Genomic DNA, 18,614 nt, shown 5'->3' with positions numbered 1-18,614 from the left:
CTTGAAAGAAAAATGACTAATGTAAAGTCTCAACAAGTTTTGACTAAATTTATAAAATTTTTGACCAATAGTTTCAACCTTGAGATTTACTTAAGAGCCTAAATGAATTATAGTAACATACTAGTTATGATCGAGTTGCAAAGATTGATATACCGATATCTTCAATGGCCAAGTTTTAACCACGCAAATGTCATTGCTTAACCTCATTATGAAATGGTTAAACCTCCTTCCAAAAGGGTATTTTCGAAGGACGTGTTCTAGATATTATTTATATTTGAATAATGACATTGCTACACATCATTATGACATGAGTGTGTTGGAGATTTAAAATCTCTTTCCGTAAGGTTAAGATGAGACCACTTTAAAATAAGTATTTTGAAAGGATATGATAGGAACATATATGGTTTTATCTCAATAACTTGGCAATGCAATTTATTTTTCAATTCTTGAATAAGTTTCGATTGACAAGTCAATTTCGAAATGTGTGAAATTGAGTGGGAGTTAGGAAATTCTCATGTGAAGACATGGAATTTAGTGGGAGCTATCATCCTTTGAATGTTTACAATTCACCACTCATTGAAGAATAACGAGCTAACACCTTCTTTCATAAAGAAGCATTTAAGTTTTCAATTCTGGATGAAAATGGACTATGATGAATCCAATTACATCAAGGGATGTTGGATTAGTATTAAGAGATACACATCGTATCAACATTCACATGGGTTATTCATATAGATGAAAATGGAAATTGCCATTAGCAGTCATGGTCGTTCATTGAACCTATGAACGGTTGATCTCATGATTATTAGTAACTAATGTTTCCGCCATTAGAATAATCATGTACATGTCCAATTATGAATCATATGCATAAGAGCATGATGATTGATTGGTAAGCCATAATAGAAACGTCATGAATTCTCAAGTAGAATCCGATGAGCGATTTCGGTGTCTGACGGAATATTCTATTATATGATAAGAGGTTGCACATTATAGAAAGTCCGAGCACATGTAAGGATTTATGAGAATCCTTAACCCTTCAAGCTAGAAAGAGAAATGAGAAGTTTTGGAAAGATACTTAGTTGAATAAGAAGTTACTCAAAACTAATCTTTCCTAACTGTGCTAGGACTTGTGAGAAGTGCTAGGCCAATCGTCTTGGCAAATTGTTGCAAGACTCTGCAAAACATATACCTAGTGCATTGTGTGTGGATGGAATACTTGATCAGTACAAGTTATATCATTCACCACAAATTCGTTCGTTATGTGATAATCGATAAGAAAGTTCTTTCAAGATAAAGAACCAAAACCGAGGTCGGGAACCCTGATGTGTACTTGGTAAAGTTCATGCTATGAGAGAGAACATGAATGTAAAGGAAAATGCAAGTGTAAGAGGTTTGAACACATGGACACATGGCATGTTAAACTTCTATTGCAATCAATAAGTGTTTACACTTACGATATACATCACAAGGTTGTAATATGATATTGACTACCCGAGTGTGATGTCGACATTTGTCGTTTGAGTTATTATTAACTCACCTTGTACTTTGTTATATCCAAACGGGTTGTGGAGACAATTGAACCTCGTTAAAGTGAACACGGATTAACATTGTATTTGCCCATAGTTACTTGTATGAGGTGACGTCTCGAAGTGACTAGAGTGTGATGCGATTGATGGCAAGTTCAAGTGCCATAGAGTCATGTGAGATGACTAGTCGATCACATAGGCAGACTAGTCGATCACATAAATATTTTTCGAATTTTTTAACCTAAGTTTTGAACATTATGAGTGTCATGGTTTTTTTTCCAGAATGTTCATGAGTTTAAATTTCAAATTTCGAAATTATTTGAAATTTTCATAATTTAATTTGAAGTTTATAGCATAATTTTGTATTTTTAGGTCCTTTTATGAACAATATTAAGAAATCAAGTTTAATTATTGTCAAAATTTTAGTGGAGACTAATTTTGAGTCCTAATATGGTTAGGGTAATTAACTTGTACATAAATATGAATTTATGTAATTATTGTGATTTTAATAGGTTAAATCACGCAAATCCGTAAAAACCAATTAATATATGATATTGGCTCTTAAAAGGCGATTTAGCATAAAATCTAGCATGTTCATACATATTATAATGCTGCATTTTATTTATGATAGTCATAATTTTAATTTTATGTAATTTTGAATTATGTAATTTTTACTTAGTATGGCCTTAGTTTTAATTGGTATTACCCGAAATGTATGAGAATATCGATTCGGTTGTAATTTTTGTGATCTCGTATCACCGTTTTGTAATTTAATAGATTTAAATTTTAATTACAAATGTATAATAGGAAATTATGTAATTCATTTATAATTTTATTTATTACTTTGTAATTTCCCGGAGTTTCCATGAAGACGGTGTTACCTCGAGATGCGTGCCAAGACCGAAGTTCAAGGGAACAAAGGAGTTGGTTTCCAAATTTGTAATAGTTTATTAGATTTACTATTTTAGGAAGGTCATACTAGGATTTATTTTATGCTTTGCATTTTATTTATATGTTGCATGCATCGCTAAATCGCCATAACTAAACATGCATTTTAAATCGAGTTTATCGACCAAGTCAATTACAATTATCGTAGTTCACCGCTTTAGTTCACTTAAAAGGTGATAGATAATAAATTGACATGACCTCTCGCTAAAATAAACAATTGAGACTTAGCCTTACCAAAAAGTAGAAACCTTGAAAACCTATTTCGTGAGGGAGTGCGCTCGGCCACACCGGGGTACAAACCTTGTTACGTAGGGGAAGTGGGTGATAAATGTCTATCCACCGAATTTATGTTAATAAAGGGTATTTCGGCACACCGTGCCTTAAGTTAATATGAATTTGGATCATGGACACATTTATTCGAAATTTGGATTGAACTCAACGAAAGTATTCACGACGATTTCCGAATTTGTTTCGGGCTAGAGATAAATATTAATGTAATTTTATCGACCAAGAGTTCTAAAAGTAGAATCGATTAAAGAGTTAATCCACCGAGTTATGTTAATAAAGGGTATTTCGGCACACCGTGTAACACCCCGGTTTATAAAAGAAGTCCTCGTCAGGACATTCCCTCATAAAACGGACTGTTACCATCTCGGTTTCCCGAGGTAGTGAATAACAAATTAAACTCCAAGGCAATTTATATAATATTTTAACTTAATTATTACAATTTCTCTTTTCAAATTAAATTACAAGAACTGACGTAAATAAAAGTGAAGTCTTCTAGATGATGATCTAGCTACTAGGTCGTCTGATCCAGTGTCTCACGCCCATCAAGCTCCCGTCCTATCTCTTAAACCTGTCAAGTCTGCTCGCCAATATTTGGGTCGTCACAGGTGTTCACGAATACACAGGGTCAACCGCGAGGTTGAGTAGGGAAAACAATAAAACAATAAAATATGATATGCATGATACTCCGCCACCTCCATCTCCATCTCAACTCATCACACACATCTCATAACCCGGACAACCCAGCCATACCGATCCCCGGTAGACTATAAATATCGACCGAAGCCGATCTGCCAGCTCAACAGCTGAGGACACCAGGGCAAGTCCTGCAGAACCCGCCTGGGCCTTATCACAACATCACATCGTATCTCAACATCGTCACCACCACATCATCCTCCAACTCCAATGCATATGAAATGCTCAACAGTAATTAATGCAATGCAATATGTATATAAATCATCGAATCGATAAATCATAAAGTCATGCCAGTTACCCGATGTTGTGATATCATACTCAATACGATTAAATCAGTCAATCACCTTTCCGAATATAAATGATAACGAAAATCAACAACCAGGAATCAAGTCAACACAATTCAACTATGACGATAATAGGACAAGTGTATTTCCCTACCTCAAAGTGCCAGCAAATCCAATTAAGCAGTTTAAGCAGTCCCGAAAATAAAGCAATGAATTTGATTATCGATCCATCACGAATTCGTCACCTAAAACAATTATAATAATATAATTACTAACTACTAAATATAGAGATCTCCCAAAATAGAAACTTTCCCGATATAGTAACTTTCCATTTTAACCAGTCCCGACTCAAAGTCCATCTCTAATTATTGACACGATTCGGGGATTAAATTAAATAAATTATTTAATTGACTCGGGAGTAATTTATTTAGATGACTCGGGAAATTAAATTAATTAACTATTATGATAATTAAAAGATTAAACGAATCATTCGATTAAGAAAAACCCGAATCAAATATTGAACAATTCACAACCCGTCTTAAATTATTAAATGACTCGGAATTAATTAATTAAGCATGCGATGACTTAAATAATAAAGAAACGAATTAAACCCGACTAAACACACGCACCCCACTTCACTCGACACAACTCCTGCCAACGACCACCAGCCCTCACCGCCGACCACCAGGCCTGACACCAGGTCTGGCCTGGTCACCTCCGGCCACCACCAAAGTGGTCGACCCACGCCGGTGGTCAGAACCACCTCCACCAACACCTCATGTCTGCAACTCTGCCGCCACAACAGCTCGCTTTTGCAACCCCAAAGCCGCCACTGTTATTAACAGTACTCCCTCCTACCACCACTATTCTACTCGTCGACAACCCCCAAACCCAGACACGGTGGCACCACCACTACGACCTCCCCCGAGTCCACAGTGGTGCCACCCCAAACCTAGCCATCTAAACTCGCCTGAAAATCACTGCATAAACCCGTTTCTACCACCTCTGTCGCTGCCCCCTTTTACCGTCATTATCACCACCAACAACCACCCTAAACACCACCACTACACTCGCCCCTTACCACCCATTACCCCTACCCTGCTAACAACCACCAACAACACCTCTATAAGACACGAAACTACAACCAAAGATCCGACATAAACATATAAAACAGAAAAGGGTTGTGACATGCTCACCTTGCCGCCATCACGACAGCCACCACGGCCACCCACTGTTGTCGACCTTAGCCCCTAGCTCTTCCTTGCAGTGCCCTCCATCACCCAGGCTCACTCCCTCTCCCTCTTTATGCGTGAATGATGAGCGTTGGTGAAAAGGAAGGGACAAGTATGGCTTTGCTTTTGTAAAGAAGAGTAAAGAAGGAAGTTCATGTGCTTGCTTTTGTAAATGTCGACAACTACTCATGTGCTTGCTTTGCTAAAAGAAATAAAGAAAGGAAAAGGAAGGCATCTAATAATGTTTGTGTGTTGTTTGCAGGGAAAAATAGAGTAAAGAAAGAATAAAGGAGAAAAAGGAAGGTATGGTAGGCGTGAAAGAAAGAATAAAGAAGAAAATATGGTATGGGTAGTAGTAATAGAATAATAATAATATTAGAATAATAATAATATATAATAATAATGGTATATTTTTAATAAAGATATTTTATTAAAAGTCGAATGTAGGATAAACCCGTCACGATTAACTTATATCGATACAACGCGGTTAATTAAAATAACTTAATGAAATTATCGACTCAATAATTTACCCGACTTAATTAGTAATATAAAATGTATAATAATTAATATATAATAATATCCGTTTAATAATATCCGTTTAATTCAATAATATCCGTTTAATTTATTATATAAAAATACGGGGTATTACAGTCTTCCCCCCTTAAAATGAACTTCGTCCCGAAGTTCGCTCCCATACTCAACAACAGAAAGGTATTGTATATTGTACTTACGGACGTCACGCAATTCTAACACGGTTAACACACTTTTTGACTCATCAATTAAACGTAACAAATACGGAATGTTACATTCTGCCCTCCTAAAAGTAAACTTCGTCCCGAAGTTTAAATCATCATATCTTAACCCCATTAACTATAACTAATAACTACCTGCGAACACAATGTATAACACTATATAATCATATGAGAACACCATCATCTTTCCATCTCAATTCCGATCTCAAACTCAAGTAACTCAATAACCATGGTCTCGCTGGACCGCAAACGTAACTCGGCACAAAGGCCCCACAACTCATAACTCAATACCGGTAGTTTAACTACACTCTCCTTTTTCACATCAACCAACTAACAGAAGTAGGAACAAAACATATAGGACTTATTTGCATAGGTAACCTCACAACGAAACATCTACTTGGTCAAAACTACAATCTACAAACGAGTGCAAATTAAGCGTTAAGATTTTACAATCCTCCCCAACTAAAAACATGGTTACGTCCTCGTAACCCTCATTATTATAACCAAAGTTCTCAATTACTGCTAACAACTTAAAAAAAATAAAAGATTTTCAACTCTCGCTTAAGTTAGCTAATCATTACCAAAGACAATCAGTTTCGCAGTACTTATCAGTTTAGAAATATTTTTAATCCTCATATATCGTAATTTACATGTTCATTTTATTCATTTCAGTCCTATCTTTACTAATGAATGAGCATAACCTCAACCATCAGGATTTTAGTTGCACTTCTTTACTCAGTTATATTCACGGCTCAATTAAACGTAACTATAACGACTATCCTTTAAACTAGCGCATATCATGTGAATCATCAAAGGGTTATCCCATTATAATTGCTAATATAATTATCATAAACAATCTTCATTAGAATATAATTGATAGCAACGACTCAAGAATTTAGATATGTCAATTGTCGTGCTGAAATTGCAAAAATCATTTTAGCATTTTATGACGATATAATGATGAACATATCCACTAAGAATTAAGAACACTGTTTATTATCATGTCCTAGGTTTAGGTTCAATTGAAATCATTTATTGCGATGAAGATAATAATTATAACTATGGGCACACAACTCATATGGAAGACATTAAAACTCAGATGACACCCTACACGTGTGATCATTTAGACACAATCATTACTACCACTCATGTGTAAACTTTTAAACAAAATTATTATAATCATTCATGCGAGTATATTAGAACAATCGAATTATCATTTAACGCCATCAATTTTACCAAGATATGACAATATAGTTTTATATTTATATATATCCTACCACTATACAAATATGATATTAAAATATTACAACATGCCAAATGTATATAAAATATGCAAACAACTGGATTCTTGTAACATTTCACCCTTGATTAAAAATCAATTAAGTTATCCCATTTTACTCATATTATCATGCCAACAAGGTTATCAACTAAGTTTTAATTTTATCACTTGTTAAAATACATAACTACTGAACATGCGTGCTACTACCGTCATATAAAACATTATAAATTCACATTACTAAGACTCGTGTATTAATCAAACAATCGTATGCAAATTCGACATAGACGCACATTTTAAATGTTTTGATTCACGTTGTAACTTCCAAAAATCACGAATAAATAATTGTTCGATTAAAACTTGTTTCATATTACTTTTATAAAATACGGTGAGTTCAAAACACAGGGAAATAGAATAAGGTTTAAAGCACACGAATTCCATTTTTAAAAGAATTTTGTAATTCAATTGGTCAAAACAAGCATGTGACAGTAACTGGTCTGAAACTTGGGTCAGTTTGCAAAACTTATTATTTAATATTGAGACATCAAAATTTTTCGTGGCTTAACAATTTGAAAACACATGTGAATTTTATGATCGGTGGAGTTGGAATTATGTAAAAATTATTAATACAATTTAAATGAGGGTTTTCACAAAATCGTTGGTCGAACATTACTGCACAGGAACTTCCTAACCACAGCTCACTAAATTATTTATTATTCATAATTCGTATATCATATAAGCGTGAAACCAACGTCAAATGAATACTAACTCACGGGGCTATCTCTCATAAAATTTTCATCGATAGGCAATAAACAGAAAAGAAATGGTAGTAAGATCAATTAAAGGGTAACACCAACCAGAACGAGTTTTATCACTAAATTATTCATTTTCTATGTTCCAATTCTTATAACTATACTATCGATACTAATCCATCCTAACTTAAATCTCACACTGTACTTACGTAATCATCTATCCCGTAGAATCCCTTCGCATCTCGATCTATTCCGTATATCTAATCACGATTGATATGGCTATAAACGTGCAATTCAATAGTGTTTCCAATTACTATCAGAAGACTATACTAGCATGGCTTTTGGGATCACATAACCTCATATTACTAGATATAGTAGTGCTATCAACACATCATTCATACAAATTACTTACCGTAGCGTGATCCTGCATAATGGTTAGAATATATGGGTCTCAAAGTATATATCAACTCAATTAGGCAATAATCAATGTATCAATCAGGTAATACTTAGGCAACGATATTTGAATTTCATGTTCAACCTCAGGCAACTTTTCTACCCTTTCTCTCGTATACACTCATGGATTCCGGTTCAACTGAGAGGACCACTGGCTCGGTGTGAGGGGGCCCCTAACTCATACCTTACCGTAGTGTGCTCCTAACGGTTCTATCCCGGGGTTCATTTTATTTAGACACATCCTATGTTCATTGGGCTCATTGGTTTAGGCCTGAGGATCGTTCGCTCTGATACCACTTTGTAACACCCCGGTTTATAAAAGAAGTCCTCGTCAGGACATTCCCTCATAAAACGGACTGTTACCATCTCGGTTTCCCGAGGTAGTGAATAACAAATTAAACTCCAAGGCAATTTATATAATATTTTAACTTAATTATTACAATTTCTCTTTTCAAATTAAATTACAAGAACTGACGTAAATAAAAGTGAAGTCTTCTAGATGATGATCTAGCTACTAGGTCGTCTGATCCAGTGTCTCACGCCCATCAAGCTCCCGTCCTATCTCTTAAACCTGTCAAGTCTGCTCGCCAATATTTGGGTCGTCACAGGTGTTCACGAATACACAGGGTCAACCGCGAGGTTGAGTAGGGAAAACAATAAAACAATAAAATATGATATGCATGATACTCCGCCACCTCCATCTCCATCTCAACTCATCACACACATCTCATAACCCGGACAACCCAGCCATACCGATCCCCAGAGACTATAAATATCGACCGAAGCCGATCTCCGCCACTCAATTTGAGGACACCAGGGCAAGTCCTGCAGAACCCGCCTGGGCCTTATCACAACATCACATCGTATCTCAACATCGTCACCACCACATCATCCTCCAACTCCAATGCATATGAAATGCTCAACAGTAATTAATGCAATGCAATATGTATATAAATCACTGAACTGATAAATCATAAAGTCATGCCAGTTACCCGATGTTGTGATATCATACTCAATACGATTAAATCAGTCAATCACCTTTCCGAATATAAATGATAACGAAAATCAACAACCAGGAATCAAGTCAACACAATTCAACTATGACGATAATAGGACAAGTGTATTTCCCTACCTCAAAGTGCCAGCAAATCCAATTAAGCAGTTTAAGCAGTCCCGAAAATAAAGCAATGAATTTGATTATCGATCCATCACGAATTCGTCACCTAAAACAATTATAATAATATAATTACTAACTACTAAATATAGAGATCTCCCAAAATAGAAACTTTCCCGATATAGTAACTTTCCATTTTAACCAGTCCCGACTCAAAGTCCATCTCTAATTATTGACACGATTCGGGGATTAAATTAAATAAATTATTTAATTGACTCGGGAGTAATTTATTTAGATGACTCGGGAAATTAAATTAATTAACTATTATGATAATTAAAAGATTAAACGAATCATTCGATTAAGAAAAACCCGAATCAAATATTGAACAATTCACAACCCGTCTTAAATTATTAAATGACTCGGAATTAATTAATTAAGCATGCGATGACTTAAATAATAAAGAAACGAATTAAACCCGACTAAACACACGCACCCCACTTCACTCGACACAACTCCTGCCAACGACCACCAGCCCTCACCGCCGACCACCGGCCTCGACACGTGTCCGGCTCGGTCACTCTCGGCCACCACCAAAGTGGTCGACCCACGCCGGTGGTCGAACCACCTCCACCAACACCTCATGTCCGCAACTCTGCGCCCACAATGTACTCGCTTTTGCAACCCCAAAGCCGCCACCGTTATTAACAAGACTCCCTCCTACCACCACTATTCTACTCGCCGACAACCCCAAACCCAGACACGGTGGCACCACCACTACGACCTCCCCCGAGTCCCAAGTGGTGCCACCCCAAACCTAGCCATCTAAACTCGCCCGAAAATCACCGCATAAACCCGTTTCTACCACCTCTCGTCGTCTGCCCCCTTTTACCGTCATTATCACCACCAACAACCACCCTAAACACCACCACTACACTCGCCCCTTACCACCCATTACCCCTACCCTGCTAACAACCACCAACAACACCTCTATAAGACACGAAACTACAACCAAAGATCCGACATAAACATATAAAAAGAAAAAGGGTTGTGACATGCTCACCTTGCCGCCATCACGACAGCCACCACGGCCACCCACTGTTGTCGACCTTAGCCCCTAGCTCTTCCTTGCAGTGCCCTCCATCACCCAGGCTCACTCCCTCTCCCTCTTTATGCGTGAATGATGAGCGTTGGTGAAAAGGAAGGGACAAGTATGGCTTTGCTTTTGTAAAGAAGAGTAAAGAAGGAAGTTCATGTGCTTGCTTTTGTAAATGTCGACAACTACTCATGTGCTTGCTTTGCTAAAAGAAATAAAGAAAGGAAAAGGAAGGCATCTAATAATGTTTGTGTGTTGTTTGCAGGGAAAAATAGAGTAAAGAAAGAATAAAGGAGAAAAAGGAAGGTATGGTAGGCGTGAAAGAAAGAATAAAGAAGAAAATATGGTATGGGTAGTAGTAATAGAATAATAATAATATTAGAATAATAATAATATATAATAATAATGGTATATTTTTAATAAAGATATTTTATTAAAAGTCGAATGTAGGATAAACCCGTCACGATTAACTTATATCGATACAACGCGGTTAATTAAAATAACTTAATGAAATTATCGACTCAATAATTTACCCGACTTAATTAGTAATATAAAATGTATAATAATTAATATATAATAATATCCGTTTAATAATATCCGTTTAATTCAATAATATCCGTTTAATTTATTATATAAAAATACGGGGTATTACACACCGTGCCCCAAGTTAATATGAATTGGGATCTTGGAATCATTTATCATAGTTGGGTAGAGGTCACTATGTAAATGCTTTACTTGTTATTTACAAGTATTAATAAAACGATAAATGTTAAGTTTTCCACTATTCCGTTATCATATTGTTCTATTTCTTTACCACAATTCATATACGATATCATTTCGTTTTTGATTCAAATCTCCATTAAAACATCGTAACGAAAGACAAAATTAGAATTTTCTTATAAAAAACCTCGAATTATCCATTGCAAGGATTACTTGTGAAGAGTATAGATAAAAGTTATTCGTGATCAAAAGGGTTTTTAATTCTTAACTAACACATTTACTTACAATGGATTGTTTTTCATATACTCAATTGAATTAAGTACCTTGAAACGATAAATTGTTTTCGTAATTAGATTTGTTAGAAATCGTAATTGACCAAAATAACGCAACCACTTCAATGAAAGTTTTAAGACTAAAAACGATTGAATTGAAGAGTAGTCTTCATAAGATTCAACTTTTTTTCTCTAAGTAAAGATTCTTTGAAATGAGTGGGAGCATTCTCTTAAACCGTTAAGAAAAGGACGAGGTTCAAGAAGTAAAATTAGAATGGAATTGATCCAAGGTAATGTTAAAAGTAACGTTATTGAGAATAACAATACTAAACCCATCAATCCCGACCGATAAAGTTTCCATTGTCTTAATTGTTGGACGCTAGAAAGGAAACTACCCCAAATTATTGAAGAATCAACAAGTTAGTTGTGGGACATCTAATGGGACCTTCTTCTTTAAATGTTTATTTGATTGACATAAATTTTGCTAGTACTACTTCGTCAATATTAGAAACCGGTGGTGGTTTTCATCATTATGTTTGATACATAGGATGATTAGAATATGACGACTAGCAACAATGATGTCGAGAGATTGAGTCATTGTGTACTCAATCTAGTTTTGGGTTTTTAGTTGACCTTAATTATGACTATTAAGTGAACAAACTCCAAATAAGAATATAAACTTGTTAAGATACAAAAGAGGTTTCACTTTTGTGACCCTATACACCATGATTTGATGTATGGCTAGTCCATTATCAAGATGATTATATTCTAAACCAAACTAGAATGATATATCATGTAGATGATGCAAGACTCAAATTCGTAACCCAAAGATTAAACCTTAGATTCTGGAATGATGAACGCAAAGAGTTATCGAGTACTCTTGAAACCAATAGATTGTTAATGTTATGGTATATGCGTATCTTGTATTCAAAGCAAGATGTCTCGTGCCTTTTGGTTGAAAAGGAGATCGAGGCTGTAAATCATTGATCCAAAATAGGTTGATCATTTTCTTTTACCAAAGATTTAAGTTGACGCTAATGTGTTCACTTAATAAGGTAAATAGAGAAATCTTTGAAGAAGTTCAAAGAGTTCAAAGAATCACGATTTAGTCGTGATGGGATTATCAAAGTAAAGACTTTGATATAAGCCAAAGGAAATGTGATATAGTATCACAAATTAATCTCTCTTAGCTCGCATTATGGGATAATGTGTGGTTGGATAAAGAAATCAAACGCTATTCGATATGGTTTGGACTTCAATCAAGTTACTTTGAGTTACTTGATCCTTTTGGGGAATTATCATTTTGTCTAAATTATTTTTCCACTAAATCTAAAACGAATTATATGAGATATGAAATGGTAAGGTACCATATTTGTAAGTTTTTCAAAAGAAACCAATGCTCCTTTTTCCTTACTATAATCACGAGTACAATGGGTTTGTGGCTCGTGAAGCCGTCTTTCTAGAATACAAGTTTATTTCTAGAAGACAGAGTGGGAGAAATTAATTAAGAGCCACAAAGAATGTTATGTCGCAAATTCAAGAGCCACAAAGAATGTTATGTCGCAAGAAACTGGTCTTTCTTGGCTACATGAGACGTTTTGTGTAAGATGTTGTTTCTTCAAAACCTAGGAGGTTAAAGCCATCACTTGTTGAAGATGATGAATTCATGTTACTTATAAGAAAGTAAAGAGCTTACAACTTACAAAGAAATTGTTTGATTCAAGTTAATTACTTCTGGAAAGTAATGAACATATGACTTACATGAGAATATTTAAGTCACAACTCAATACAAGGTTTAGAGCCATGAAGATCCGAAATAAAAGGCTTGATTAGTGACAAAGGGTTTTGCACTAATAAAGAGAGATTTCAAAGCTTGATTGGTAGCAAAGGGTTTTTGCACTAGTTGAGAAGCTTAAATCTAAGGATTGTATTTCATTATGATGAGATATATAGCGAGTGAATCTAAAAACCCACTTCTTCAAAGAAGATATGTATTCAATACATGTTATGAGTTTTTTCAATCCTAAAATAATGTGCAACTTAAGAGATGGTCTTGAGTAGGACATAAATGAGTTGGAATCAATGATTTGATCATGGTATAAAAATTTTCCCGATAAGTCGAGAAGTTGTGTTTATACATGAAGTTTAGTGGGAGTTACGGAAATTTTTAGTAGTCTTATATGTGGATGACACATTGATCATTGCGAATGATTTAAGACTTGGAGAAATATAGTACATCTTTAATATCCGGATTTATGGAGATAAATCTACATGATATTAATTTCAAATAAGGAGTCTTATGTTGATAAGATTCATGACTAGTTCAATCGAATTGAACATATTTGATTGATTCCATTTGCTTCCGCTGCCGAATCAATTAAATAGGAAATGATGTATAACACTTCATATAACTTGAGTATGATGAATTGTTTCAAATCGAATTTAAGTAATAGTTACCAAGTAAGCCATAAAGATTACCCTTAAGTGCTTGCAGAAGCATTAAGGATGTAAAACAAAGTGTTTTTGATGCAATTTTGTGCAAGGGTGTTACACAAATGACAATAGACATTTAAGATTGCACATGGTTTCTGACAAAACCAAAATCAAAACACATTAGGATGGTTAAGATACCATTGTGGCTATGTTATTTAAGAAATAGAAATTCTATAATCGTTCTAGGCAATAAAGAACAATGAGAAATATTTACAACGGAAATTGAGTACACTTGCAATAATGAGATGTACAAGAGAATGGATCCCGCACACTGTGAAAACAGTGGGAGCTATTCTAAGGCAAGAAAGCCTATGTTTAGATTGGATCTAGACACATACTAAGAAAGTTTTGTAATGCAAATGTATACATTACGAAAGGAAAACAAGTATGTAGCAAGGTTGAGCAGGGAGTTGCTAAAACCTACTTAGCAAGGCCTAATCATAGGTTAAACATGATGAGTCATGACATTTCAATTGAATTGAAATGAACAACTACATACAAGATCAAATTAGATTATAGAATATGAAATAGTAATCAGGCATTGACTATTCATATGTGATAATCGCATTTGTCGTTCGAGTTTTTACTTTAATAAAACTCTTTTATTATACTTTGTTACATCCAAACGAGTTGTATGACGATAATGAACCCCGTTAAAGTGAACCCGGATTAACATAGTATTCACCCATAGTCACTTGTATGAGGTGACGTCTCGAAGTGACTAGAGTGTGATGTGATTGATGGCAAGTTCATTGCCATTCAGTCATGTGAGATGACTAGTCGATCACATAGGCAGACTGTTAGGAACACTTTGTCGGGCAGTAACCGCTTATAGAGTTCTGGCAAATTTATATAGCCTGGTCGTGGCGAGAGCTACTATAGTATTCTAATGAATCGATTATTTTGACTAAAGATTGTTCACCTAACGTGGCACAGTTTCAGATTAACTTTTATTTGTGTTACTACGACCTTCGTAAATGGGGTCAAATGGGCATATTTTGGGTTATGATGGTTGTGGCTAGTCGAAGGGAATAAGTGCGATAGGAATTGTCCACCCCTTGTCAGGGTTAAAACAATATCTCAGGGCCACTCGGGGAGTAATGAACTGGAAATGCGTGGCCACGCTCGGAAGGTTTCTATGGTAGAAAATTCCGGTCAATCAGTTATTCTCCAGATCGAGGAAACCACTCTCGATATGATCACTTGCGAGTACGACCTGAAAGACACCTTGCATTGTGTGGGAGATAGTAATAGGACAAGAGAATTGGTGACGCACACTTGTCGAGGACAAGTGGGAGATTGTTGGAATATGTGTCCTCCGACAATAATGCGATCACAACTATTGATCATAATGATCACATGTTTAAATCTCATTTTAAGAATACATGTGGGATGTAATATTTTACAGTCAACGGGTCCACACATATCGGTAATGATTGGCTGTCTAGAGTTTGACATTACTGTCGTGCGACGGTGGTGATCAGTTGATCCCCTTAGGTCATACCTATAGGGAAATACTCTTAATTGATTATTTAATTAATCGTATGCCGATACGAGTTAATTAAATTGCTGAAAATTGACGGATGATTTTGTGAATAAAGTTAACGTGCCATATTGTAATTCGATTAAATTAGATACGGTCTAAGTAATTGAATTGTTTTATTACTTAGATAAAATTATTGTTTACGAAACAATTTGGAATTGAAATAGAATGAATAATTTATTATAAATACAAGACGTTGTAATTTATAATTTGATAAACCATTTTTGGCACAAGTGATGTGACCATAATTGGCGCATATTTAGCCCCCGAATTACCATTGTTTTCATGTTTTTTAGTGCCTATTTGGGTCATTTCTTATCTTTAGTTCTTTGTTTTGCATATACTTTGAGATTTTGATCCCTTGGTAGGAAAGGAGTAAGAATCTTGCATTTTCATGGCAAAACAAGGCTAAATTGATCATATTCAATGACCAAGCATCAAGGAGAGACAAGACTAGAAGGCCTTTGTACATAGCATAGTAGAAGAGCATAGTTGAGAAAAGGATCCTTGAGTCCCCAAGGAAATCCCCAAGGAATTCATGAAGAAAAGAAGAAGAAAAGATGCTGCCAGACAATCCGAACGGATTGTACACAATCCGTCCGTCCGCCCAAGCCCAATCCGAGCGTCCCTCAAAGGAATCCGCTCGGATTCCCCCTCGCCAATCCGAGCGTCTTGCCCAAGAATCCGCTCGGATTCTCCAGCCCAGATCCGGCCGTCCCGACTCCCATCCGCACGGATTTGACAAAGACGTTTTCATTCTTCAAGCCACGATAAGAGAAGCCCTTCTCTCGGAGAATACCGGAGTCTCCTTGCTCAACTTAAAAAGTGTAATTACTAGTTTAGCCCTTAGTTAACCCTAATGCATCCTCCCTAATTTTCACTATAAATACCCCATTAGTCTAATTAGAGGAGCATGTTCTTCTTATCAATAATTAGTGTAGTTAATATTAATCAAATCTCTCTTCAATATTGTAATCAAATATTAATCAAGTTTTAATCCAAGTTTTAGTTCTTTAATCTCTCTCTTGTTCTTACTTTATTTTGGGTAATTGAAGATTATTTGGGTTATTATTGGGAGATTGACAACCTCTCAATCTAGGATTCAAGTACTTCTATTATTCTTGCTTTATTATTGGAATCATTAGTAGGTATAATCTCTTAATCCCTTTTTAATTATTGCTAATTACTTTCATTTATTCATCATGTTTCATTATGTTAGTATGATTGACAACCTTTCTAGCATGATCAATATGATAATGAGTGAGTAGTCTCTTAGCTAGGGTTTAATGGGTGATTAGGGGAAACCAACATGGGGAATGATTCATGCTTAAATTAATATGCTTTCATATCTTATTTGCTTGCTTGTTTTGATCTTAATACATGCACATGTTATATTTGATGAAATGCTAAGCCTATGAATCCTTGCATTTACTATCATCTTCTATCCTTTCAACTTGACTTGTAAGACATAACCCAACTCGAGTCTTGTTAGACCATGCATGTGTTGAGTAGGAAAGATTAAGTCGACTTGTAGGTGTTGTACAATCTAATCGATTCGGCTCCGGGACCCAAACTTTCCTAGGATTGTAAGATATAACCCAACTCAATCCATCACAACAATAATTGCTTGCTTATAATTTGAGAACATGTTTGTATGATCATATCCCATGATTCCCCTATGAACCCATGACACCCTAGTGCCTTTAATCAATTGTTTACACCCCTTATTTTATTTACCTTGTTAGTTTATTTTCATTGCTATTTTAGTTTAGTAACCTTCTACATCAACCCAATTTGTGACACCCCTTAGACACTACTAGTTACAATAGAATTCTCATTTCAATACCCGTCCCTTGGGATCCGACCTTTACTTGCCTCTTTACTAATTGTAGAGTTGTTTGTGAAGTATAAATTGTGTTTTGTATCGACCATTGACCAACGACCACATATGCTTAATTTGTGAAACGAAATGGCTCCGATCAAAAATGGCGCCGTTGCCGGGGACGGTGTTTAATTGATTTAAGATTTCTTTTATTGTTTTTAGTTGTGTCTTTTTCACCTTGGGGAAGTAAAACTCCTCAAGGTTTGTTCTAATTGTTTTCGAGTTGTTTGATATTTTGCATGTCTAGAAGGTTACAAAGAGATTTGTTACCTTTTGACCGTGAAATCGAAAGAACCTTGACGAATAATAGGAGACTTGTTAGGAGGAATTTGGGAGGTGTTGGTGAAGTTGTTCAACCCACTAGTGAGTTTGTCAATCCTTTCGCAATAGAAGGAGAAGAGAACCCATTAAACAATACCACACAAAATCCACCTACAATGCCTAAATTCTCGTCACACTCTATACCCACCGAGGAGGATTTACCAAATGGTACTCCTACCCCACAACATCTTACCGGAAACTTTATTGCCAAGTCCGCCTTCATCCAACTAGTTGAGAGGAGCCAATTCGGGGGAATGCCTAGTGAGGACCCTCATTCTCATATGGAAACCTTTTGCGATTATTGTGAAGCTATCTCTCAAACGGGCGTGACTCAAGACCAAATAAGATGGGTCTTATTTCCTTTTTCGTTAATCGGCACCGCAAAGCAATGGTTGAAGGGCCTTGATAAGGCCACCCTTGGAATTGATTCTTGGAAGAAGCTAGCTCTAGCTTTCTACAAAAAATTCTACCCACCGGAAAAGACCAATATGCTAAGAGCTCCAATTACGGGTTTTAAGCAAAGGGATGAAGAATCTTTGTATGAAGCTTGGGAGCGGTTCAAAGGTATTTGTCGCTCATGTCCTCACCATGGACTTAGCGAATGGTTTTTAGTGCAACAATTTTGGAATGGTTTATATGAAGATTCAAGGAACATTCTCAATATGGGATCAAATGGAATGTTCACCGAAGTTGATGACAATCAAACATGGAACAAGATTGAGGAAATGCCAGTCCATAATTCACAATATAGTAGGCCTCGCAAGGCTACTAGAGGAGGAAAGTATAAAGTGGACACCGTTACTCAATTGGGTGCTCAACTTAGTGCTCACATTGACACAATCAACTTGAAGTTTGAACAAGCTATGGCTAGACTTGAGGAAAACTCAAAATCATCAAAGCATCATGTCAACGCCATGACCGCATCCTCATCAATCCCAAGCGGGATATGTGAGAATTGTGGAACCTTGGGTC

At 35.8% G+C, this 18,614-nt stretch overlaps 2 long non-coding RNA genes and 1 other non-coding gene across 3 annotated transcripts; all 3 read right to left on the bottom strand.

Moving 5' to 3' along the window:
- Window positions 1-3,154: 3,154 nt before the first annotated feature.
- On the bottom strand, window positions 3,155-5,308 carry LOC141621736 (uncharacterized). Its single transcript, XR_012532629.1, has 3 exons — window positions 4,936-5,308; window positions 3,894-3,984; window positions 3,155-3,339 (listed from the first exon to the last, which is right to left on the bottom strand). It is a non-coding gene; the product is annotated as an uncharacterized LOC141621736 (long non-coding RNA).
- A 3,291-nt stretch (window positions 5,309-8,599) lies between these two features.
- LOC141621735 (uncharacterized) lies at window positions 8,600-10,751 on the bottom strand. Its single transcript, XR_012532628.1, has 3 exons — window positions 10,379-10,751; window positions 9,337-9,427; window positions 8,600-8,784 (listed from the first exon to the last, which is right to left on the bottom strand). It is a non-coding gene; the product is annotated as an uncharacterized LOC141621735 (long non-coding RNA).
- Window positions 10,752-18,130: 7,379 nt separating this feature from the next.
- On the bottom strand, window positions 18,131-18,237 carry LOC141624390 (small nucleolar RNA R71). Its single transcript, XR_012534197.1, has one exon. It is a non-coding gene; the product is annotated as a small nucleolar RNA R71 (small nucleolar RNA).
- Between the last annotated feature and the right edge of the window lie 377 nt (window positions 18,238-18,614).

This window comes from Silene latifolia, chromosome X, assembly GCF_048544455.1.
Source record: "Silene latifolia isolate original U9 population chromosome X, ASM4854445v1, whole genome shotgun sequence".
NCBI classification, from domain to species: Eukaryota; Viridiplantae; Streptophyta; class Magnoliopsida; order Caryophyllales; family Caryophyllaceae; genus Silene; species Silene latifolia.
This window is presented reverse-complemented; position numbering and strand designations above follow the sequence as displayed.